General features: G+C 37.4%; 1 long non-coding RNA gene across 1 annotated transcript in view; it reads left to right on the forward strand.

Annotated features, from left to right (window-relative positions):
- The window catches only part of LOC308257279, a 330,605-nt gene extending 312,059 nt beyond the window's left edge, over nt 1–18,546 (forward strand). The window contains exon 8 of the long non-coding RNA XR_013961548.1: nt 18,345–18,546. This is a non-coding gene — a long non-coding RNA (uncharacterized lncRNA). The remainder of the gene's footprint in view (nt 1–18,344) is intronic.
- The last annotated feature ends 3,216 nt before the right edge of the window (nt 18,547–21,762 follow it).

Here is a 21,762-nt window from a genome sequence, read left to right on the forward strand (position 1 = left end):
TAACATAAATCAAAAATACTTTTGAGCTAGTTACTGGACACAAAGAATGTGTCTTACATGTTAGACAAGATGCAACTGAGGAAAGGAAGAGTAAACATAAAGATATAGAAATTATCCAAACTAAAGAATGAACTAAAAAGAGAATGAGCTATGGGACAATATGAAATGATTTATCATACCCATGAATTGATATCCTTGAAGAAGAGAAATAGAATGGAAAAAAAAATATTTGACAGAATATGGCTAATAATTTTCAAATGTAATGAAAAACAGCAAATCACAGTTCAAAGAAGCTCAGAAAAACACAAGTTGTGTTAACATACAATAAACATACTTAAGATGTTGAAAACCAATGATAAAGAGGAAATCTTAGAGGCAACCAGAGAAAGCAAACAAACAGATTTTTATAAGAAACCCAACCCAACCTCAGACCCATCACCTTTGCATAATTTGATTGCTTATTTAATTGGGCTCATAGGTGGTAGTCCTTGGGGTTGGCTTGGGTAGGAGATTTATGGGGTCTATGCTGCCATTTATTCCCTATAGAACACTTTTTCATAGACTCAACAGACACAATACCTTCAAGGGAAGAACAAAACACATGAGACAGGACAATAAAATAGACAAAAGTACAGTGAGAACAAAGCGAGCGGTGGAAGATTCAAAAGGATAATGGTAAGAGTATTTATCAAGTGGAGTACCTATCGCAGCGCCGCTGGCCAGGGAGCCTGGGCCTCCCTCTTTGAGGCGATGGTGGGGCAATCGTGCCCCCTGCCCCCCCCAACCAACTTCATCTCACCTGCCTTGGCTGGCCTGGCGCCAGTGCATGTCATAGCGTGGTCATCCAGAAGGTCATCTGGACAGTTTTTCTGCTGTTTGGTCCTTTGGTCGATTTGCATATTACACTGTTATTATAGATAGCTCCCAACTAAAACCAACTAAATGATTTCTCAATATTAGAATGAATAGACCAGTTATAGTAAATTCATCCAATGGAATATTCTTTGATAAGAAACTATGAACTACTGCTATTTATAAAATATGGATGAATCCACAAACTTCAGATTCAGTAAAATATGTAATATAAGAGTATAAAAGGTGAATTTATTGATATAAAATTCAAACACAGGTATAGCTCACCTGTGATGTTGAAAGACAGAACAGTATCTCCATTTAAAGTCAGGTATTTAGTAAGTAGAACACAAGGTGTCTAATATTAGGTATTTATGTTTCATTTCTTCTTATGACTTCTGGTTACAAGGGTGCATTCATTCTGTTGAAATTCTTTGAGCTGTACATTATGGATTGTGCTGCTGCATGTTATAACTCAATTAGAAGTTATTAAAAACATGAAATTTGCATAAAATAAGGCTTTATTATAATAGCCATCTCTAAAGGTTTGGAAAGGATTAGAAATAATAGTCTATAAAACACTTAGCTCAGTGTTCTATCTATATACTAGTGTCCTGATGCATGAAATTCATGCATGGAGGGGAGGTTCCCTCAGCGCAGCCTGAACCCTCTCCAATCAGGGGCCCTTTGGGGGACATCCCTCTCACAATTTGGGACCACTGGCTGCTAACCACTCACCTGCTTGCCTGCCTGATCGCTCCTAACTGCTTCTGCCTGCCTGCCTGATTGCCCCCAACTGCCCTTCCCTGCCAGCCTGATCTCACTCCCAACTGCCCTCCCCTGCTGGCCTGATCTTGCCCCCAACTGCCCTCCCCTGCCAACCTGATCTCACCCCTAACTGCCCTCCTCTGCTAGCCAATTTGGTTCTAATTGGTCGGTTTCTATGCCAGTCAGCGTCAAAAGCTCCATCTCCTAGGTAGCCATTGGCTCCTCACACTTCACCCAGATTTGGTTCTGATTGATTGGTTTCTATGCCAGTCAGTGTCTCTGGGCCTATCTACGGGGCCTGATCAGAAAGGCGGGGCTGATCAGCAGCCCCATTGGAGGCCTGGAGAGAAATGGAGGTGCGGGTGCTGACCTGGCCCGGAGACAAAGAGAGAAGCAAGTGCTGATCAACAGCTGCAACACAGGCTACGGATCAGACCCTGCTTCTCTCTTCAGGCCTCTCTCTGGGCCTGATTCGCAGCCCCCTCAGTGGTCAGTGCTGGGTCACCGCGCCTGCAGCCGCAGCAGTCATGCTGGGTCACCACGGCAACCCAGCACAGACTGCAGGACTGACTGCTGGTTGGCCAAGCCTCTGGTTGTGATGGACCCTGAGTTTTATATATTAGGATATAAAAGCCTAAGTGACCATACAACCGGTTGACCGAATGACTGGTCGCTATGACACACATTGACCACCAGGGGGAAGATGCTCAATGCAGTAGCTGCCCCTTGGTGGTCAGTGTGCTCCCGTAGCCAACTTCCCACAGTCCCTCCCCCGAGCCAGCTGCCCTGATCAGCCCTGATCACTGGCCAGGCCGAGGGACCCCAGCTGTGCATGAATTCATGCACTGGGTCTCTAGTATATTATAAATACCCAGTAAAATGTGATATACTTGTTTTTATCCTTGTAGCTGTCTTCAGTGTCAAGTTTTAAGAACTCCAAATATATTCTAGTTCATGAAATATTATCTTTCCCACATAAGCAAAATAATATTTTAAAATTTATTTTTATTGATGAAAGTATTACAGATGCCTCCCTTTTCTCCCATTGACCCCTCTACCATGCATCTGTCCCCTAGGCCTTCACCTCAATATTGTCTGTGTCCATGTGTTATGCATATACGCATAAAAATTCTTTGGTTAATCTCTTTCTGCCTCCCCACCCCTTCTCAGTCACCTGCATAGTGCATGTGCAGCTCTTTGGGCCCTATTGGTTTTAAGTTATATGTTTTCTTTAAATTGTCCATAGTTTTCAGGCCTGTGATTTCTCACTCTGCTATAAATTTTCTATTGAATGAACATAGACTTTTTATAGTGAATATAAAATACAGTGGTTAAGTGCACAGAATCTGTAAATAAATTGCCTGGGTTCAAAACCCAATGCTGTCATATACTAGCTTTGGGATCTTATAAAAATAACAACTGCATTCATCTTGCAATTTGAAGTGTTCATTCTCATGCTGAGAACAAATCAGGCACTTAGTAAATGTTAGGTATCACTACTTATTAAAATGGATGTTAACAATTAACAAAAACATTAATAATATGTAACAGTTTAAATATAAGACAAAATTTATTACTCTGGCAGTCTCGAAAACTTCGGGGTGGCTAATTTTTCTTTGGAAGTTGTGGGTGTATTTTCTGTAAGAAAGAGAAGTTGTTTTTTGCTTAATTCCTCAACCATAAGGTGCTCACAGATGCCTAATTAGTGGCATGCATCGTGACAGACATGCTTGGTGAGATTTCTGTGAAAACAGCACATTCAGTCACCTTCTGGACGAGTGACATTTATTTTTTTGGTATCTCATCTAAAAGATCACTCACTTTGGTTTTTCAAAGATGAGTTTCTGTGAATGTCTGGATTACTCAAATAAATAGAAATCTTCTCTGCCTGAAGTACTGAGAGCACCACCATGAATTGTCCTTAGTTGAAAGGTGATAGACTTTTTGGGTATTTATAAAAAATGTTCTTCTATACAATTTGTACTTACCAATGTCAAATATCATATAACATCAGCATCAAAAGCACTGATTCTAATGAAGAGAAGGCAAGAGCAGCGAGCTGGGGACAAACTACCCTTCTTTCTCCCAAGGAAGCAATTCTATCATCAGGACCTAAATAATTATCAAATGTGGTCATTCTATAACACTTCCTTAGGAATAAAGTAAAAACTTTGATATGAGTGGTGATATTTCCTTGAGAAACATCCCACTGCTAACTTTTTTTATCTGTCTGTAACGTTTTACAGCCAGTCCCTCTGGGAAATTTGGGGTTAATTTTTTTCTTTCTCCCATATGAAGGGTCACATCCTGGCTTTCACAGACTGCTTTATAAGGCTTATCCATGTTATTCTTTTCTTACAAAATATACCAGAAGTTTACAAAGAATGGAGGAAACAAAGGGAATAACTAAGAGGTTGGACTCTGGAGCTAAGTAGTCTTGGGTTTGAATCTGTTCTGTCTCTTACTGTGTAATGTTGAGAAAATTAAGTAGGTTCTTTAAGTCTGTCTCTTCATCTGTAAAATGTGGCCACAGCTTAATAACTCCCTAACTCCACGTGGCTGTGATTTTTGTCTCCTTTTCACTCATGAATTATAGTACCTACAATAGTGGTGTTCAATGAACATTTATTGAATGAAACTAAATAAGACCTTAGGATAATAACTTTAAAATGAAAATTGCAAGATGGATAACAATACCTATTGTCATTTTTATTATTTATGAATAATAGCAGAATTACCTTTTTAATGTCAGTAAGATGATGCTAACTTTTTATTACTAACTATAATGCAGGCAGCTTGTTTCTGATGGATATGACATAATTTAAGGAAGTAGATCTCTCCTATTTTATTAAAATATTTCTTTTAGTCAGTAATGTTTATTGCACTGTATTAAGCTCCATTTTAGGTCAAAATAGAGTTTTTCTGCTTTAAAGAGTTCTTAAAATTCTATCATTGCATTCCTATAATAAATCTTATGTATTCAAGGTTTCTTCAAATATAGTTCTTCAAATGTAGTGCTATTTTTTACTTAAAAGTATTATATTTGATAACTTTTTAATATATTTGAAAGCTATTATATTTTACTAATATTTTAAGTATTTTCCTACCAAGATTATGCTACCAGCAAGTTTTGAAACCCTTGATATTTTCTATGTTCAAAGACAGCTTAAAGAGAGGGTATCCCCCACAATGTATATATACTTTAATAGCTGATAGCTCAATTTTGAAAATGAAAAGTATTTTAATAAAAACTGCCTTTATAATACTCAAAGTATGTGTATACATTTGGGACACCCTATATTTTGGTATTAACTGTTTCTTAAAGGTTGTAAGAAACTTGTCTATAGAATTATCTTTGTGTTGATTGGTGGTCATTTTTGACAGTTTTATTTTTTTTTTAATTTTTTTTTAAATATATTTTATTGATATTTCACAGAGAGGAAGGGAGAGGGATAGAGAGCTAGAAACATCGATGAGAGAGAAACATTGATCAGCTGCCTCCTGCACACCTCCCACTGAGGATGTGCCCGCAACCAACGTACATGCCCTTGACCGGAATCGAACCCGGGACCCTTCAGTCCGCAGGCCGACGCTCTATCCACTGAGCCAAACCGGTTTCGGCCATTTTTGACAGTTTTAATTTACACTAAATTTATTGTTTTATTGGGATTTCTAACTCTTCTTATTTCAATTTTTACTATATTTCCTAGAGAACTCAAAGGTGAACAAAATGATCTCATACCTTTTAAAAGTCCCATTTATAACCTTTTCTTATTTAATAATCTTTTAAATTATAATTTAAGAGGAACCAAGATGGCGGCATAGGTAAACACCTAAACTGCTGCCTCACACAACAATTTCAAAACTACAACTTAAAGACAAAACGTCTATCACCCAAAATCATGGGAAAGCTGGCTGAGTGGAAGTTCTACAACTAAAAGGAAAGAGAAAAGAGCATTGAGACATGCACAAGGGCTGAAAAGCTGAGGTACGGAGTCTGGCGGCGGGCGACTGGGTGTGCTGCTTTTTTCAACCCGAAGGGAGACAAGCTCCCAATTACTCTGAACTCCAGTCTCTGGGGAGACGCTGGGGACCCAAACTCCTATGGGGAGAAGCTGGGCTGTTTGCCATCGGGTCGGAAAGTGAGGGTGGCTTTCTTGTAGAGGTGCGCACAGCAATAATTGTTTACTGCGCTGGGGCGCGGGACACGGGGACTTGGAAATGGGGAGACGCAGCCATCACTGTTTGCCACACCCTAGCCTAGTGACTCCCTGAGACCCCGCCTTGCACAATCTACAAACCCACCCAAGCTCCACACAGTGGCTTTTGCATATAAATGGTCTGCCCTATTGCAGCTTAACCTAACAAACTGCAGCTCTGGTCAGACAGCTCCAAAACCTCCAAACCCCAAGCAAAGAGGAGAAGACTGTAATTCTCGATGTAGCTCCTGCTGGGTGGCCTCAGACAGTAGCTGACCAGCACCCCATTGGAGATCCAGAAGCCAGTGTACCTAGTGGTCAGTGTGAGACACCAGATTTCAACTCCTCACATCCATAAGTGACACATTCAAGAGGCAGACTCAGTAAGCACCAAAGCCCCACTGAAGCAAGTCCTGCCCCATAAGCATGTCTCCAGCACAGCAGTTCTGCCATTAGAGACACAGCGGGTCCTCACAGCCAATTGGCCTGGAGGTCAATTCCTCCCAGTGTACCAACAGCAATCAGGCTTAACTACACCAAGACTTTGCACTCAGCCCACAAAGGGGTGCACCAAGAATGTCCACCTCAGGTGATAGGCTGAACCACTAGTCGCCTACCACAGAAAACCACTCCATCAACACAAAGAAACAGCAAAATGTGGAGACAAAGAAACATGTCACAAATGAAAGAAATAGAAGAAAGCAAACTACTGGACATAGAGTTCAAAACCACATTTATAAGGTTACTTAAGAATCTTTTAAAAACCGCTAAGAAACTTGATGAGACCACCGAGGAGCTTAGTGAGACCTTCAAGGACCTTAATGAGAATGTCAAAAAAATGGAAAAGGACCAGTCAGAAATTAAGCATACACTGTCTGAAATAAAGAATATACAGAAATTCAACTGTAGATCAAAGGCCCCCCAGAATCAAACCAAAGATCTGAAATATGAAGAAACAAAAAACACCCAACCAGAAAAACAAAAAGAAAAAAGAATCCAAAAATATGAAGATAGTGTAAGGAGCCTCTGGGACAACTTTAAGCATACCAACATCCGAATTATTGGGGTGCCAGAACAAGAGAGAAAGCAAAATATTGAAAACCTATTAGAAGAAATAATGACAGAAAACTTTCCCTACCTGGTGAAAGAAATAGACTTACAAGTCCAGGAAGGGCAGAGAACCCCAAACAAGAGGAATCCAAAGCGGACCACACCAAGACACATTATAATTAAAATGCCAAGGGCAAAAGACAAAGAATCTTGAAAGCAGCAAGAGAAAAACAGTTAGTTACCTACAAGGGAGTACCCATATGACTGTCAGCTGATTTCTCGGCAGAAACTATGCAGGCCAGAAGGGAGTGGCAAGAAATATTCAAAGTGATGAACAGCAAGAACCTACAACCAAGATTACTCTACCCAGCAAAGCTATCATTCAGAATTGAAGGTCAGATAAAGAGCTTCAAAGACAAGAAAAAGCTAAAGGAGTTCATCACCACCAAACAAGGATTATATGAAATGCTGAAGGGTAGTCTATAAGAAGAGGAAGAAGAAGAAAAAGTTAAAGATAAAAATTATGAACAACAAAATGACAACAAGTACATATCTACCAACAAGTAAATCTAAAAATCAAGTGAATAAAAAATCTGATGAACAGAATGGACTGATGAATATAATAGAATCAGGGACATAGAAAGGGAGTGGACTGACAATTCTCAGGGGGAAGGGGGTGTTAGGGGTGCGGGAAGAGATTGGACAAAAATCTTACACCTATGGATGAAGACAGTGGCGGGGGATAAGGGCATGGGGTGGGGTGGGGAATCAGGTGGAGGGGAGCTATGGGGGGAAAAAAGAAAAACACCTGTAATAATCTAAACAATAAAGATTTATTCAAAAAATATAATTTAAAATGGGATATTTTTCTTGGAGAATTATGGACAATTAGGGAATATGAATATATAGAGAGAGGAAGGAGTGGAGTGGATGTGGAGTAGTCTAGTCTGTATGACAGCTTCTGAGATGCTTCACATTTGCACATTCATTCTGTCAACTCTTATCTGGTTACTACATTTCTCCTGGAACAAACCCATTTTACATGGTAAGTTTCTGGTACTCCTATACTTTCAGAATCTTTTTGATACTATCAGATCTGATAAAATACATTTTGTCTCAAATTTTGCTCTGCACCAAAACAAAGCTTATGTTGCAGCATATTTTTAACTTATGTATTTGGGGGAGATAGTGAAATCAAGAAACAAAGATTGGGTAATTATTGAGTGCCAGAAATAATAATATATGAATCTGGAATTTAAAAAGTTAAATGCAATCTACTGTCATAGATCCTTACATTTTAATCAAGGAAATAGGATAACTACACAAAGACTAGAATGTGAGGTAGAAACTGGTGCATCCTATGAAAAGAGATTCTAGTAAAGTTAATTGTCAGCATGGAGCAAACTATTGAAAAAGCAGAGGCAACAGAGGAGGAAGGTGGGAAGGAATCTAGACCAAAAATGAGAGTGTGGCTGAAAATTGAGCCCTAATGGGAAGGCTTAAGGAGAATGTGTAGAGTCATTGGGAATGAAAAAAGAAGTGGTGAATGATTATACAAGAGAATTATCAATTGTAGGATTTTAGGTTAATAAGAATGAAAAGACTATTCAGTGCAATTGAGACTGTGGAGGAAATCGAGGTTTCCTCATGCAGTGATAATGCAGTGTAAAGTGCAATGGGTTCTGTGGGGGATTGATTGGGATGGAAAGCAGATAGGTACCTAGAGCAATTTCTCTGCTTAAAGGATTCAGAACTAAGCTGAATTCAGCAATAATAACCAAATCAATTGATTAATACAATTTAATAATAAATTCATTTAATTGAATGTTAAAATTAGTTTAACCTTTTTCAATTAACAATGGTTGCTAATACCTGTTCTCCTTGAAGAGCAGGAAAGAAAATGCTCAGCTCATACCCGGCTGTTGACCTTTAATAGTAAGTATTTAATTGGTTCTCATATGAACAATCTAATGAACTATTGCACAAGCATTATGAGACACGAAATTCTGACACCCACCTTCCTTCTGCTCCACATACACACAAAAAAATCTAAGTTACTTTTTAATCAGTATGCTAAGTATTATGGAATTCTGAAAACATTTGGAAACTTTCTTGCTTTTGTATCTCGATATCTCACACAGATTTTCTGCTAGAAATATTACAATTTAGATGAACTTTTGAAAATCAGGTGGGCCATATTAAGTCTTCATAAAAGATTTAAATAGAGGGTATAAATAAGCAAAGATCACTGGAAAATTAAAAAGTGTAGCAAATCCGTTGTTGGATTTGTCTATTTCCTAATGACATATCTGTCTCAGGTTTTGCATTGCGGGAAACAAAGCTAAGGAATGTCAAATGGAGAAATTCCATGTTTAAAACACCTGAAAGAATAAAAACAATAAAGACTTTTTATGAAGGCTAAATCCAGGGACCCAGGTCCAAGTAGGAACAGTAGTATTTTGTGTGAAAACCAGTCTGTAATTTTCTACAAGGGGGGGGTGATCAATGTGGAGCTGTCCTTCCAATCTGTGGACAAGGTATCTGATCAAACGCAGGGAAACAGAGACATTTAAATGAAGTGAAGAAAGTGATCCAGTGGCCTCTGTCCCTCCACGTGGCATTACAAGCCTCATCCTGGGGAGCTCCAGCAGCTCACCACACCCTGTGCAGTGGGCGTACACATTCCGGGAGAGCATTTCCAGCACTTTCATTTCACATAATAGTGACTTCCATTTGCGTTACTTAAATTATTTTAAAATGTTCAAATCATAAGCTATTTTAATATCATAGACAATGACATTTAAAAATGGGGGAAATAATTTTTGCAGCTGATGTAAATGTTCATTATTTTGGTTGGGATCATATCATCCTTTTACAAGTTCATTCCAAAGACAAAGCTCATCAAGTTGTAAATTGTAAACAGGTGCAGTGATCTCATTGCGCTCTCAACAACACTGCTTAAAAAGCTTAAATTGAGACTCTCAAAAAAAAAAAAAAAACACAAAAAATGATACATGAGATAACCAGCTATCCCATATAATAAAAGCCTAATATGCAAATTGTCCCCTTGACCTGGAGTTCCACTGGGAATTCTACCAGGAGTTTGACCAAGGGGTGGGCCGGCAGCAGTGGCAGTGGCAGGCGGCTGGGGGAGGGAGGCCCGCCCAGCGGGCAGCTGCTAGGTACCCTACCTATGCATGAATTTTGTGCACTGGGACTTTAGTCTATACATAATAAGTATTAGTAATGTATCCACATTTTTACATACTTTCTTTAAATATATTTTAAATACATTGAAATATGTGCTTTGAGAATTAAAATTTTCAAAGGTAATGAAATAGTCCTTGAGAAAGAACATGGTGGTTTTGACTATGGTGGACACAGAAAATGGTGATAGATGGAATAAATTTGTTACTCTCATGGCTTTGAGGGAGGTGGAGAATAAGAGAATAATTTACAGGTTTTAGGCTTGAGCTAAGGGTGCTGATACTTATGAAAATGGGAGATGCCTATAACAGTAAGGGGGCAGGGATTAGGAGGAGTCCAAAGCCAGAGTTCTCTTTTGGATGGATTAAATGTGAAACTCCTTGTAAACACCGAAGTGGAAATGTCAGGTAGATATTTTAGGAATATAGTCTCACAGTCCTTAAGCCATGCTAGCACTTGCATAAAAATGTAACTAAAAAACAGGAAAAACGTGTGGCATACTCTAATACTTAGAGTTTGATAAGGATGGTTTTATAAAAGCCTTCAGATGGATTAAAAAGAGTGTATAGGAGGGAATTCAAAAGGAAAAAAAATATATAGCACATAGTTATCTCTCAGAAGCAGAAGCATTTGACAAGGAGGGGCTGATCAGGTTGGAGATCTCACTCATGAAAACAAAATTACCAACGGGTTTGGTCTGGGCCATGGGAGAGAATTGGCCCTGATGATGACAGGGTCTCTGTGAAGTGCAAAGTTCAGGAACCAGACCAGAAAGGGCTGAAGAAAGCATGGAAAAAAGAAATGGATAAGCCTGCATGGACAAATTGTCCTGTAATGGAGCAGAGAAATTAGTTGATATTTAAGAAAGATGTGGGGTCAAGGGTAGTTTTAACCTGGTAGATGTTAGCGCATGTTTTATAGGCTCATAGTAAAGTCCCAGGAGAAGGAAAAGAAGGGTGGGAACAAAGTCTCTGGGAAAGTGAGATAAGATGGGATTCAGCTTTCAGAAGTGGAGGTCCAGTTAAGGTGAGAGCAGGAGCCCCTCAAATGTGTCAGTGAGAAGGAAGATCATGCAGGTACTGAAGCAGGATGTTGGGTTGGACATGGGACCCACCAACTTCCTGTGGTGTTCAGGACATTTCTGCATCCAGCATTAGCCTGTTTGGCTAATAAAGATCTGTGTGTACATGCACAAAACCCACACATCCATATTCATGGCCATTAAGCTTTCGATTGTTCCCTCCATGATTTATAATTGCCCTGGCCAAAAATGATTGATTATTTTATTATAAAGGTTTGTACAAATCTCTCCAGGGGAAAAATATCAGAGAGTCAAGAAAGTGTAAACAGTCTTGACAGGCTGTGGGTAATAGGCTATGAAGTATAAACATAACACATTGAGGAGAAAGGTATTTCAAGTTACCCAAACAAGATTTTAAGAATCTATTATTATTAAAAATGTACATATTTTTAATGGAAATGACAGGTTTTACTGCAGATGGCTTCATATTTTCCATTTTACTCAAGCAGTGTGATGTGTCCAGATAAGAGTTTCTGTACAGTGATTGCTAGGCAAGCTCCTGAGCATCAAAGCACCGACCTTGTGACCTGGTGGCCTTCGGCAGTGCTGGGCCTCACCCCAATGAAGGGCCAACAATAGTGTCCAGTTTGCAGTCAGACTTGTTCATCTTGGTTTGTAGATTGCAAAGCCCCCAAAGGGAGAACTTGCTCCCTTTGCCTGTCCAGTTTGGGATTTTCTGAGTTCTTTCACAGCTGCTTAAATCTCTGGAAGCCTCACTGGCAAATGTGCCCTAAATCATTGAGTCAAATAATTAGTTTGAGCATTAAAATAATATATTCCACTCTTTTTTGTTTTTTTTAATGAACAAAAAATGAAAATGTAAGTAACCAAAGCCAAGTATCAAGCTGTATTTTTCCCAGTGCTCAGGGAGCTGAAGGGTTAAGTTCCTGCTACATAACAACAAAGGGTCCAGAACAATGCAAACCTTAAAAAAACAACCCTGAAATAATATCTGATAGGAACTGCAGCCATGTACCCACACCAAACTGCTTACCAAATCCTTCTCTGTAAGGGTTTCAAGATCCAAAACATGTTACAAAATGCAGCAGGATGAAATAGGAACAAATTCAAGCACAATAATCTGAATGACGTGGGTGCACCTGCGTACCTCCTCCACCTGCGGTCAGTCATTTGTATGCACTTTAGGTAAGTTTTGCTTGAAAGATTTGCAGGAAAAATACAGCACATTTCTATCTGCATATTTTCTTATTCAGGAGAGAAGTTTAACATCTTAGTTGCCTAAATTTCATTTAAAACTTTAAATAATAAAATATTTTTTGGGTCTTAGGTTATATTTCCAATTAATGGGGCAACTTAGCACCCATTACAAGACTAACTGACTTGATAGTAGAATCCATTTTCCATGTAGGCACGTTAGATTAAGTGATTAAGTGGCAGTATTGTAAAACTAGCATTGGCATGGAGGATAATTTAAAAGAACTCCAAATTCTCTAAAACCATTCAAGGATTTAGCCCTTGAAACAAGTTCTATCTTTTCACTCTTCTACTCTGTGGGTCATTTGAGCTGTTATCAGTATTGAAAAGGGTATGTTACAAGGTAACCAGGCTAGATCTCCAGAATAAATTCATTCTGTATAACTGAAACTCTATACCCGTCGAATAACAGTTCAGATTTCTCCTACCTCTCATCCCCTGGTAATAACCACCATTCTATTCTCACCTTCTATGAGTCTGACTATTTTTGTCCCTCATATCAATGGAATCATGCCCTATTTGTCTTTCTGTGACTGGCTCGTTCACATTAGTGAAATGTCCTTTAGTTTCATTCATGTTGTTACAAATGGCAGAATTTCTTTCTTTTTAAAGGCTGGATAATATTCCATTGTATGTATATACCATAGCTTTTTTATCTATTCATTTGTTGGGTTAATGCTATAAATTGGCTATTGTGAATAATGCTGCAATAAACATGGGAATGCAGATAACTCTTTGAGATTCTGATTTTAATTCTTTTGGGTACCCACAAGTGGATTTGATAAATCATATTATAGTTGTATTTTAAATTTCTTGAGGAACCTTCATACTGTTTTCCATAGTGGCTGCACAATTTTATCTTTTTACCAACAGTGTGGGAGGAGTCCAATTTCTCCATATCCTCCCAATGCTTTTTATCTTCTGTCTTTTTTATAATAGCCATTCTAATGGATGTGAGGTGCTATGTTATTGTGATTTAGATTTGCATTTCTGGGATGGTTAGTAGTGTTGATTATCTTCTTACATATCTGTGAAAATGCCTATTCAAGTACTTTGATCATGTTTAATTGTGTAACTTGCTTTTTTTGCAATTGAGTTGTAAGTAGTCCTTAAATATTTTGGATATTAACCCCCCATCTGCTATATGGTTTGCAAATAGTTTCCTCCATTCTGTAGGTTGCTTTCACTTTGTTGATTGTTACCTTTGCTTTGGAGAGCTTTTAGTTTGATGTGGTCCCACTTGTCTATTTTTTCTTTTTGTTGCTTTTGCTTCTGGTGTCATATCCAAGATATCATTGCTAAGGCTAATGTCAAGAAACTTTTCTTTTGTTCTGTTTTCCTCTAGAATTTTCAGTTCCTGATCTTATATTTACAGCTTTAGTACATCCATTTACTGGTAGCTTTAAGACCAAAAGCACCTCTGGGTTTAGTATAGGACAGAGGTGGGAGAACAGCTTTTCAGAAAAAAACAGCCTGGTGAGGTGTGAGTTATGCTTTAGGATGATTTTTTTTTTTAAATTATGAAACTTTTACAGTAGTGCTAATCTTGCACATTTTCAAAAGGACATCTTTAAGTGTTTTAACTTACATAATTCCTCGTGAATTACAATGAGCAGAAAATTACTTTGTAAAGAAACCGTTGCAGAAGGAGAAATACAATTTCATCAGGCTCAGCAGATACCAACATTGCAATTGTAAGCTTTATAGCCAAAGATAGACTAAGGAAGGTGGATAAGTCCCAAAAGAGACTAAAGGATGTCTTATCTTAGAATCATACTTATGAAGAGTAATAAGAAAATAGAGCTGGTCAGCTTAGATAAGAAATGGAAGAAGTACCATTTTTAAGTTATTAAATACAATTTCATACTTGCATATAATAGTTTTAACACTATTACTAGTATTTGAGAGAATAAGAGAAAATTAGCTTATATCAAACTATAAAGACTTCACAGAAAATGAACTTCATTAAACAGTAGATGGGTTTTTTAAAGTGTTTCTTTAGACATCTTTAAAAACATTAAATTTCATGCCTGGAATAATTAAAAGTATATTTTTTCAGGATGAATGGAGAAGACAGAAACAGATTTTTTTTCCTTTTTTAATAAAAACATATTTACATTAATTAAACTTTCAGTGGATCACCAATTACACAAATAAAAAATCACACACACACACATATATATCCTATATAATAAAAGGCTAATATGCAAATAGACCAAACAGTGGAATGACCGGTTGCTATGATGTGCACTGACCACCAGGGGGCAGACACTCAATGCAGGAGCTGCCCCCTGGTGGTCAGTGCACTCTCACAAGGGGAGCACAGCTCAGCCAGAAGCACTGAGCTGGGCTCACAGCTGACAAGCGCAGCAGCGGTGGTGGGAGCCTTTCCGGGGAGCGGGCCTAAGCCATCAGTCTGACATCCTTTGAGGGCTCCTGGACTGCGAGAGGGCACAGGTGGGCACAGGCTGGGATGAGGGACCCCCCCGCCCCAAGTGCATGATTTTCATGTACCGGTCTCCTAGTAATATATGTTTATACAAATATATATACAATGTAGTATGTATTACACAATAAATACATATACAAGTTTATAGGTGGTGTATATATGAAATGCCAGACTATAACTCTTCATGGACAGTTAGAAATTCTCATTTTCAATTAAATGGGCCCATACAGATACAGTACATCGAAGCAGTCCCAGTCAATGTAATTACCATATTTTGATAAAAATCTAAGGCTGAGCTTACCCACAGGAGTGATTCAGTTCTGCGATTCTCCCTGGAAAGTAGGAAAAAATGAAAATAAACTTGACTCTAATTTCCCAAGGTCCATTTCCAAGGTTATCTTGTGGAAGGAAGGGCTTTCTGCTACCAGAAAAGTCTGTTCCAGTTGCTTATACACTAAACAATGGCATCTGAAAGAGAGAAAAATAAAACAACACGACTGAAGCTTAAACACTGGAAAATTGTAGAAAAACACATGTAAGCAATTCAGGATATGAGGATATGATGATCCTGTATTTTGAGTTTGTGGATTTCAACTATGTCTGATTGTTAAAGTGCAAAATTTTTGCCTATTACCCTTTCCCCTCTATATCTTACCCAGGCTCATCCATTTAGGTGAAACAACAGTGAGTGAATGATTTGGTGTTTTCATCATTAAACTTAAAGTTATTTAATATATGAAGCTGATAGGCCAATCTCCACTCTTTGAGCATTTTTTCTGAAATCTTAAAGTGTAAGTTAAAACATTCCATTAATCCTTTTTTTTTTCTTTCAAAAAAATACAAGCTGCAATTAATTTCTTTAAATAGGGTTTAGTGCTTCCCAGAAAATAACAAAAAATTTAACAACAGGAGAAATATTACCCAGAACATATAATTCCTTTCTCTAATGTATTTATAAATAGTTTATTATATTTTAAGAGTCAGTTAACAAAGAATCAAGATATTTTTGGCAATTGAGAATTTTTAGATTGATTTTTCTGAATGCCTAAGTACAGGATCCGCATAAAAAAAGACCTGTTGAAAAATAATTCATTTTTTTCAAAATTATTGCTATATACCATTGTAGCTAAATATAATTAAGTACTAAATTGTACAAAGATTTATTTTTTCTTTACTTATTGTTGTTACCTCATTCAAGATATTCTTTAAAAAGACTATCAAACATTAATAAAATAAAGAATAGTTGCCATTTTGTAACTAATATGTTGAGAACTTCCTTAAAATCTGATATGTTTTCTTTTATGTCAGAAAGGACAAGATTTTCTTTCCCAGCCCCCTAGGAAATTTTATGGACCATATAAATGCTTGTCTGTGTCTGAGTCCATTGCACGATGGCATGATTCACGGAATAACCTGGGTTCCCAATAAACAGTGAGTGAATGTATGAATGCAGATTTCAGGAACTTATTTACAGCTGAACGAGCAACATTCAGTGTCCCCACAAGGACTCTTATGTTCCCCACTCTCAGCTGTCCCCTGCACTTGAGCTGACAGACTAAATTCAATATTATCAAAAAATAGTATATTGGCACTTACCATGTCCACTGTGAATGTCATGTGTTTAAAAATTTTTATGAGAGTAAAGTCACAAAATTAGCAGTACTGAAAAACTATTGTTTGTTTTCAAGATGACAAATCTAAAGCTTACTCTGTTTTCCAGAAATATCCAATCTATAAAAAGCTCCTGAAATTCCTACTATTGCCAGAAAGAACTCTTAACAGAGATGAATACTTACTTTTGTAGACCAAAAGATCAGGAACAACTTATGCTGATTCTTAGAGAGGGTTAGTCAGTAGAGAGGACAAGATGAAAAGGTATGCATTTGTTTTGGTTACACTGAAATAATATTTAAAATTCCTACCATTTAATGATATTTTAATTTACTAATAGTACTAATAATAGTATTAATCTTATATACTGTTCTTAGATATTTCTATACTAGTGGCCCAGTGCACAAAATTTGTGCACACTGAAAAGGAATTAATTAGAGGAAATATTTTAATATTGCTATTTGCCCTTTCTCTATAATAAAAGTGTGAGAGATAAAAGGAAATGAGTACAATGCATATGAAAATAATACATAATTTTATTAATAAATAAACAATAACAAAATGATATAATAACAAACTCATGATATAAAAACAACATTGATGCAAATAATGACTGATAAAGTGATTAAACTTATTCTAATATCCCCCTGAATACCACATTAAGAGTGAAAACACTTTCAGAGTGCTTGACTAATTTCCCTTGGGATAAAGTATTTACAACTTTAACTTTAACGTAACATGCTCTTTGAACTCGAGAGAAAGCAACATATAACTGACCATGTGTGAAAACGGGTTCAGGTAGGAATATTCCTACTCTGTCTAGAGTTTGTCCTTGTGATATATTAATAGTCATTGCAAATGTTGGCATCACGGGAAACTGTTGTCGAATTAATTTAAATGGGAGGGCAGTGTCAGATGGGGACAAATCAATTCTTGGAATCAGAACAACCTCTCACTCTGCAGATCCTGTTAATACTTCAGCTTTGATAATGTTAGGTCATAATCTTTTGATAATAAATCTGGTACCATTACAAAGACCCCATTTACTATTAAGATTTCTCAATAGCATGATGATTGTACCCACTTTCAATTTTAATTTATGACACGGCATTCCTGAAGGAGTAATACTATTAAGAAATTCAATGGGAAAATTTTCCTTTTCAGCATCATCTGTTGAGTCAATGGAATCATCACTCAAATAGGTGTGAAAATCTCCATCAAGTATATCCAAAATTTCTTCATTTAATTTTTGAACATGCTCATTTTTTGGACAAAGAATCGCACATTTAGATATATTTTTAATATTATCTATAGATATACTATTTCCAAAGGTGGCTCCAATAATAGATCCATTACAAATCATTTCATGGGGGATTTCAATAATATCCATTCCTAAATGAAAACTGATATCAAGTTTACCATCTCCAAGCTTTACTAACCATTCACTATAAGCAGAATCCTCTGACCTCATATTTGTTTTAAGAGACAACTTTCTGAAACATCCCCAAACATCACAGTACTTTAAACTCGTTTGTACTATGGCCGATCGCATAGCATGCGGCACAATACTGAGACATTGTCGAAAATCCCCTCCGAGAAGGAGAACTTTTCCACCAAATGCAACATTCAAATTCATAATTTCTCTTAGTAATCTGTCTATGGCGTTTATAGCATGACTGGATGCCATGGTGCATTCATCAATAATAAGAAGTTAGGCCTTTTTAATCGTTTTAGCAACTTCACTCTTTATATCGAGTCTAGAAATTGAACTTTCATTTAATGGAATTGGTAATTTATATTGGGAATGAAAGGTTCTTCTACCAAGAAGTAAATTTCCAGCAATTCCTGTAGATGCTGTGCATAAAACAGTACCACCACGACCTCTAATATAATATATTAAAACTTTATACAGATATGTTTTTCCACTACCACCTGGACCATCCAAGAAAAACCATTTGGGGTGTACAGTTTGATCTTCGATGACTGAAGTTATAATCTGAAAGGCTGCCAGCTGTTCATCACTCAGAGAATTGATCAAAACCTCTGCCTGTTGTTGCTCGTACAATTCATCACATGTATTTGCATTAATTAATAAAGGATAGTCTGGAAGTTTGAAATGTGAACATTTCATTCCATGCAATGTGAATACCTCCTGAATTTCGTTAAAGGCATGTATTTCACAGTTCACACAGGCACCTTCTCTTCGGTGCAATTTCCAACAGAAATCTTCAATAAAATGAGATTTATTCTCATCCCATAATTTGTCTGCAGCAGAAGGACATCCAAACACACATATGTATGCAAAAAGTTGCTGTAGTTGTTTGTGCATATTAAGGATGTTTACATCGTCAATCGTATCTTTCCAGATAGTGTTGTCAAGTAATAATCCTCGGTGTTTAGCAGCTTCATGAAATGTATCATAAATTACACCTCCTACAGTTCGCATCCTCAAAACTTATCGCACATTTTACATGCAGAAGCAAAAGTCTAAGGTAATATCGTTCTGGTTCTCTAAAGCTCACAGTGAACAGTCTACCTAATACTTTATTCCCACCCTTTCGGTGTTTTGTCCACAAAGAATTATTAAACACATAATGCGGTGGAATCTCCCAATAATAATAGTTACGTGCATCAGAGTCTTCTCTATTCAATAAGAACCAAGCCATCAAAGTTGAGTTATGTCTTTTAGCCATATCTAAAACTTCAGCAAAATCATTGGCATGAAAATACAAATTCTGATCATTTGGCAAATGAATAGCTAATCCTATGATTGCATGAGATTGGTCATGCATTCGCATTCCAAAAAGTCTCCAAACAGCCTCAGGAGCACTCACATACCTGGAGTCAATGAAGTCCTGTACTTTATCATGATTGATAATATTTTTTTTCAGAAATTTGAATATTTGAACAATCATGCCCTTTATAGAAGTATTTAAAAAGATATTTGACACTTCTAATAGATGCACAGACTTCAACATTTATATGACAGTTATATTTGAGGCACAAATACGGGTTATAAGGGACAATCCAAGTATTATCGACAATTTTATTTCCAATAGAGATGGTACTACCAGATCTTCGTTTGTATTTGGGATATCCATCAATATTTCCAATGGTCACATTTTGAAATTCCTTTGGATATCCCTTTGAACATTTTCCATTTTCCATACATGGACTATTTGGATTTTGTATTCCACATGGTCCGTGTACCATATTTGATTTTAAAATTTGAAAAAGTCGAGGACACTGGTCCTCATCTGGAATTTCTGCCTTAACTATATGGTCAATGTCATCTTCTGAACGTAATTTGGACTCACTATTTAATATCAATAATATGTGAGCATGAGACAGTCGCGTTTCTGAAATTCAATGACATGAATCTTAGCTATTACTTTGCCAAATAAATGAAATTTACATACATCATTTAAAAGAGCGTTCAGCTTAATATTAAAAACTCTGGCTACCAAGTCAGGTCTGTTTTCAACTTTTTGCCAGCATTGTAAATTGTTTGTAATATCTGCCCATTTGGGGTTGCATGTCATGGTTATGAATAAATCGGACTTGCCATACTTCGTTATAATTACCATAACATCCTGATATCGCTGCTGCATATTTCTGGGACTAACCTCAAAAGATGTTGGAAGTATTATCATTTTACCAATCGGCACATTGTCATTTTCAGATCTAGATTTGAGATAATCCATCAAACCACTATATTTTTCAACTCTCAACTTAGATTGGTTTGCTTTAATGAAATTTATCCGATTGGCCTCCATTTTTTAATATGAATCCACAATAAACTGTTGAGTTAATTTTCCTGCATTTAAAATAGGATTGAACATGTCCCGCACAGAGAGATGAAATCCATAATACTGCATTTGTGTGACTCATGTCTTACATTTTGTCTAGTATTATTGTTGAGTACACTGTTGTCTCTGAGTCTTAATGGCAATATCTGTTCCCCAGCCTTTTTCACCATGTGGAAAAAGAATAGAATAGGATATGTCATTGCATCTAATGTAGGAAACAGGATACTGATTTGTTTCATTTTAGTGGCACTTGGATTATTGGGATCTGGTTTACAATGAATGAGCAAGTCCCTTTCAAAAGGAGGTTCTCCATCTTTGTTTCTGAATATGACAGCAACCTCGGTTACACGGGGAGAATTCTATCTACCTGGGTCACTGTTACGATCATATTTAATTGCCATAGTTACTTCCATGGGAGCTATACCTTTTGCTGCTGCTTCAGATTGGGCTTCCTTTTCTACCTCATGTAGCATCTTGTACGATTTTGTTAATTCATTTATTTCATGCATGAGGTTGTTGATGTTGATCATGAGTCTTTCTGAGCAGCCCTGGTTTTCTGGCATTGCTAATCTTGTACTTGTAGCTTCAGCTGTACCAAAATATAGAGTTGAGCAAACTTCCGAGAAACACCACCCGAAGAATGTAAAGTTCCAGTGTGGTGATAAACTTGTCCGTGTATTCTAAAACAGTATGGCCCATACCCTGATGGCAATGCAATATTTGCACCCATGGAAGCAAAAGCAAAAGAACTATTTATGGATCGAATATTTTCCATGAAATTTTTACTGTCAGAATCTTCATTTGTCAATAATCTTTTTAAATATGCCGGGTAATCTGGAAAATGTTTATCATTTGGACAGACTTTCCCTTTGCTACAATATTGAGTAAATTTCCCATTGGATGGTTTCTCATCAGAGAAATTTAGTGATAGGAAAAATTCACATCTACAGTCATTCCACCACAACTATGTTCAAGAATTGCCTCATGTACTCCATTTTCGCTGAGAAGGCAGTTCCTACCAGTATTGCTAGTACTTGTTGATGACTGTTCTCTAGACATTCTGTCTTCGCCACCGCCTTCTTTAAATTTCAAAGGCACGTTGGTCTTTAGACATTTTCTGTCGATGATGCCGGTGTTTTTTGGCTTCAGAGCAACATTTTTTCCAATAGCTGCTCTTCAGATACATTCTGTCGCAGGCGTCGCCTTCTTTCAAGATCAGAGGCATATTGCTCTTCAGACATTTTCTGTCAATAACGTCCGCATCTTTCTGCTGCAGAGCTACGTTGTATCAACAGTTTTTCTTTGGACATAGTCCCATCTCTCTACTGCCACAGTCTGAGATACAGGTGAATGAGAGTCCTGGCTGTCAGGCCTTTGAGAGCTGTGTGACCAATGGCTGATTCTGTGGGGGTGGAACTTCCTCCTACCTGTTGTCAGTTTCCACAGCTGGGATGAGGAAGCTGGGGCTCCAGAGGGAGCGATGCCCTCTGAGCCGCCAGCTTTCTCCCTCTGCTGGACCCC

Source organism: Plecotus auritus (assembly GCF_963455305.1).
Source record: "Plecotus auritus genome assembly, chromosome: 8".
NCBI classification, from domain to species: domain Eukaryota; kingdom Metazoa; phylum Chordata; class Mammalia; order Chiroptera; family Vespertilionidae; genus Plecotus; species Plecotus auritus.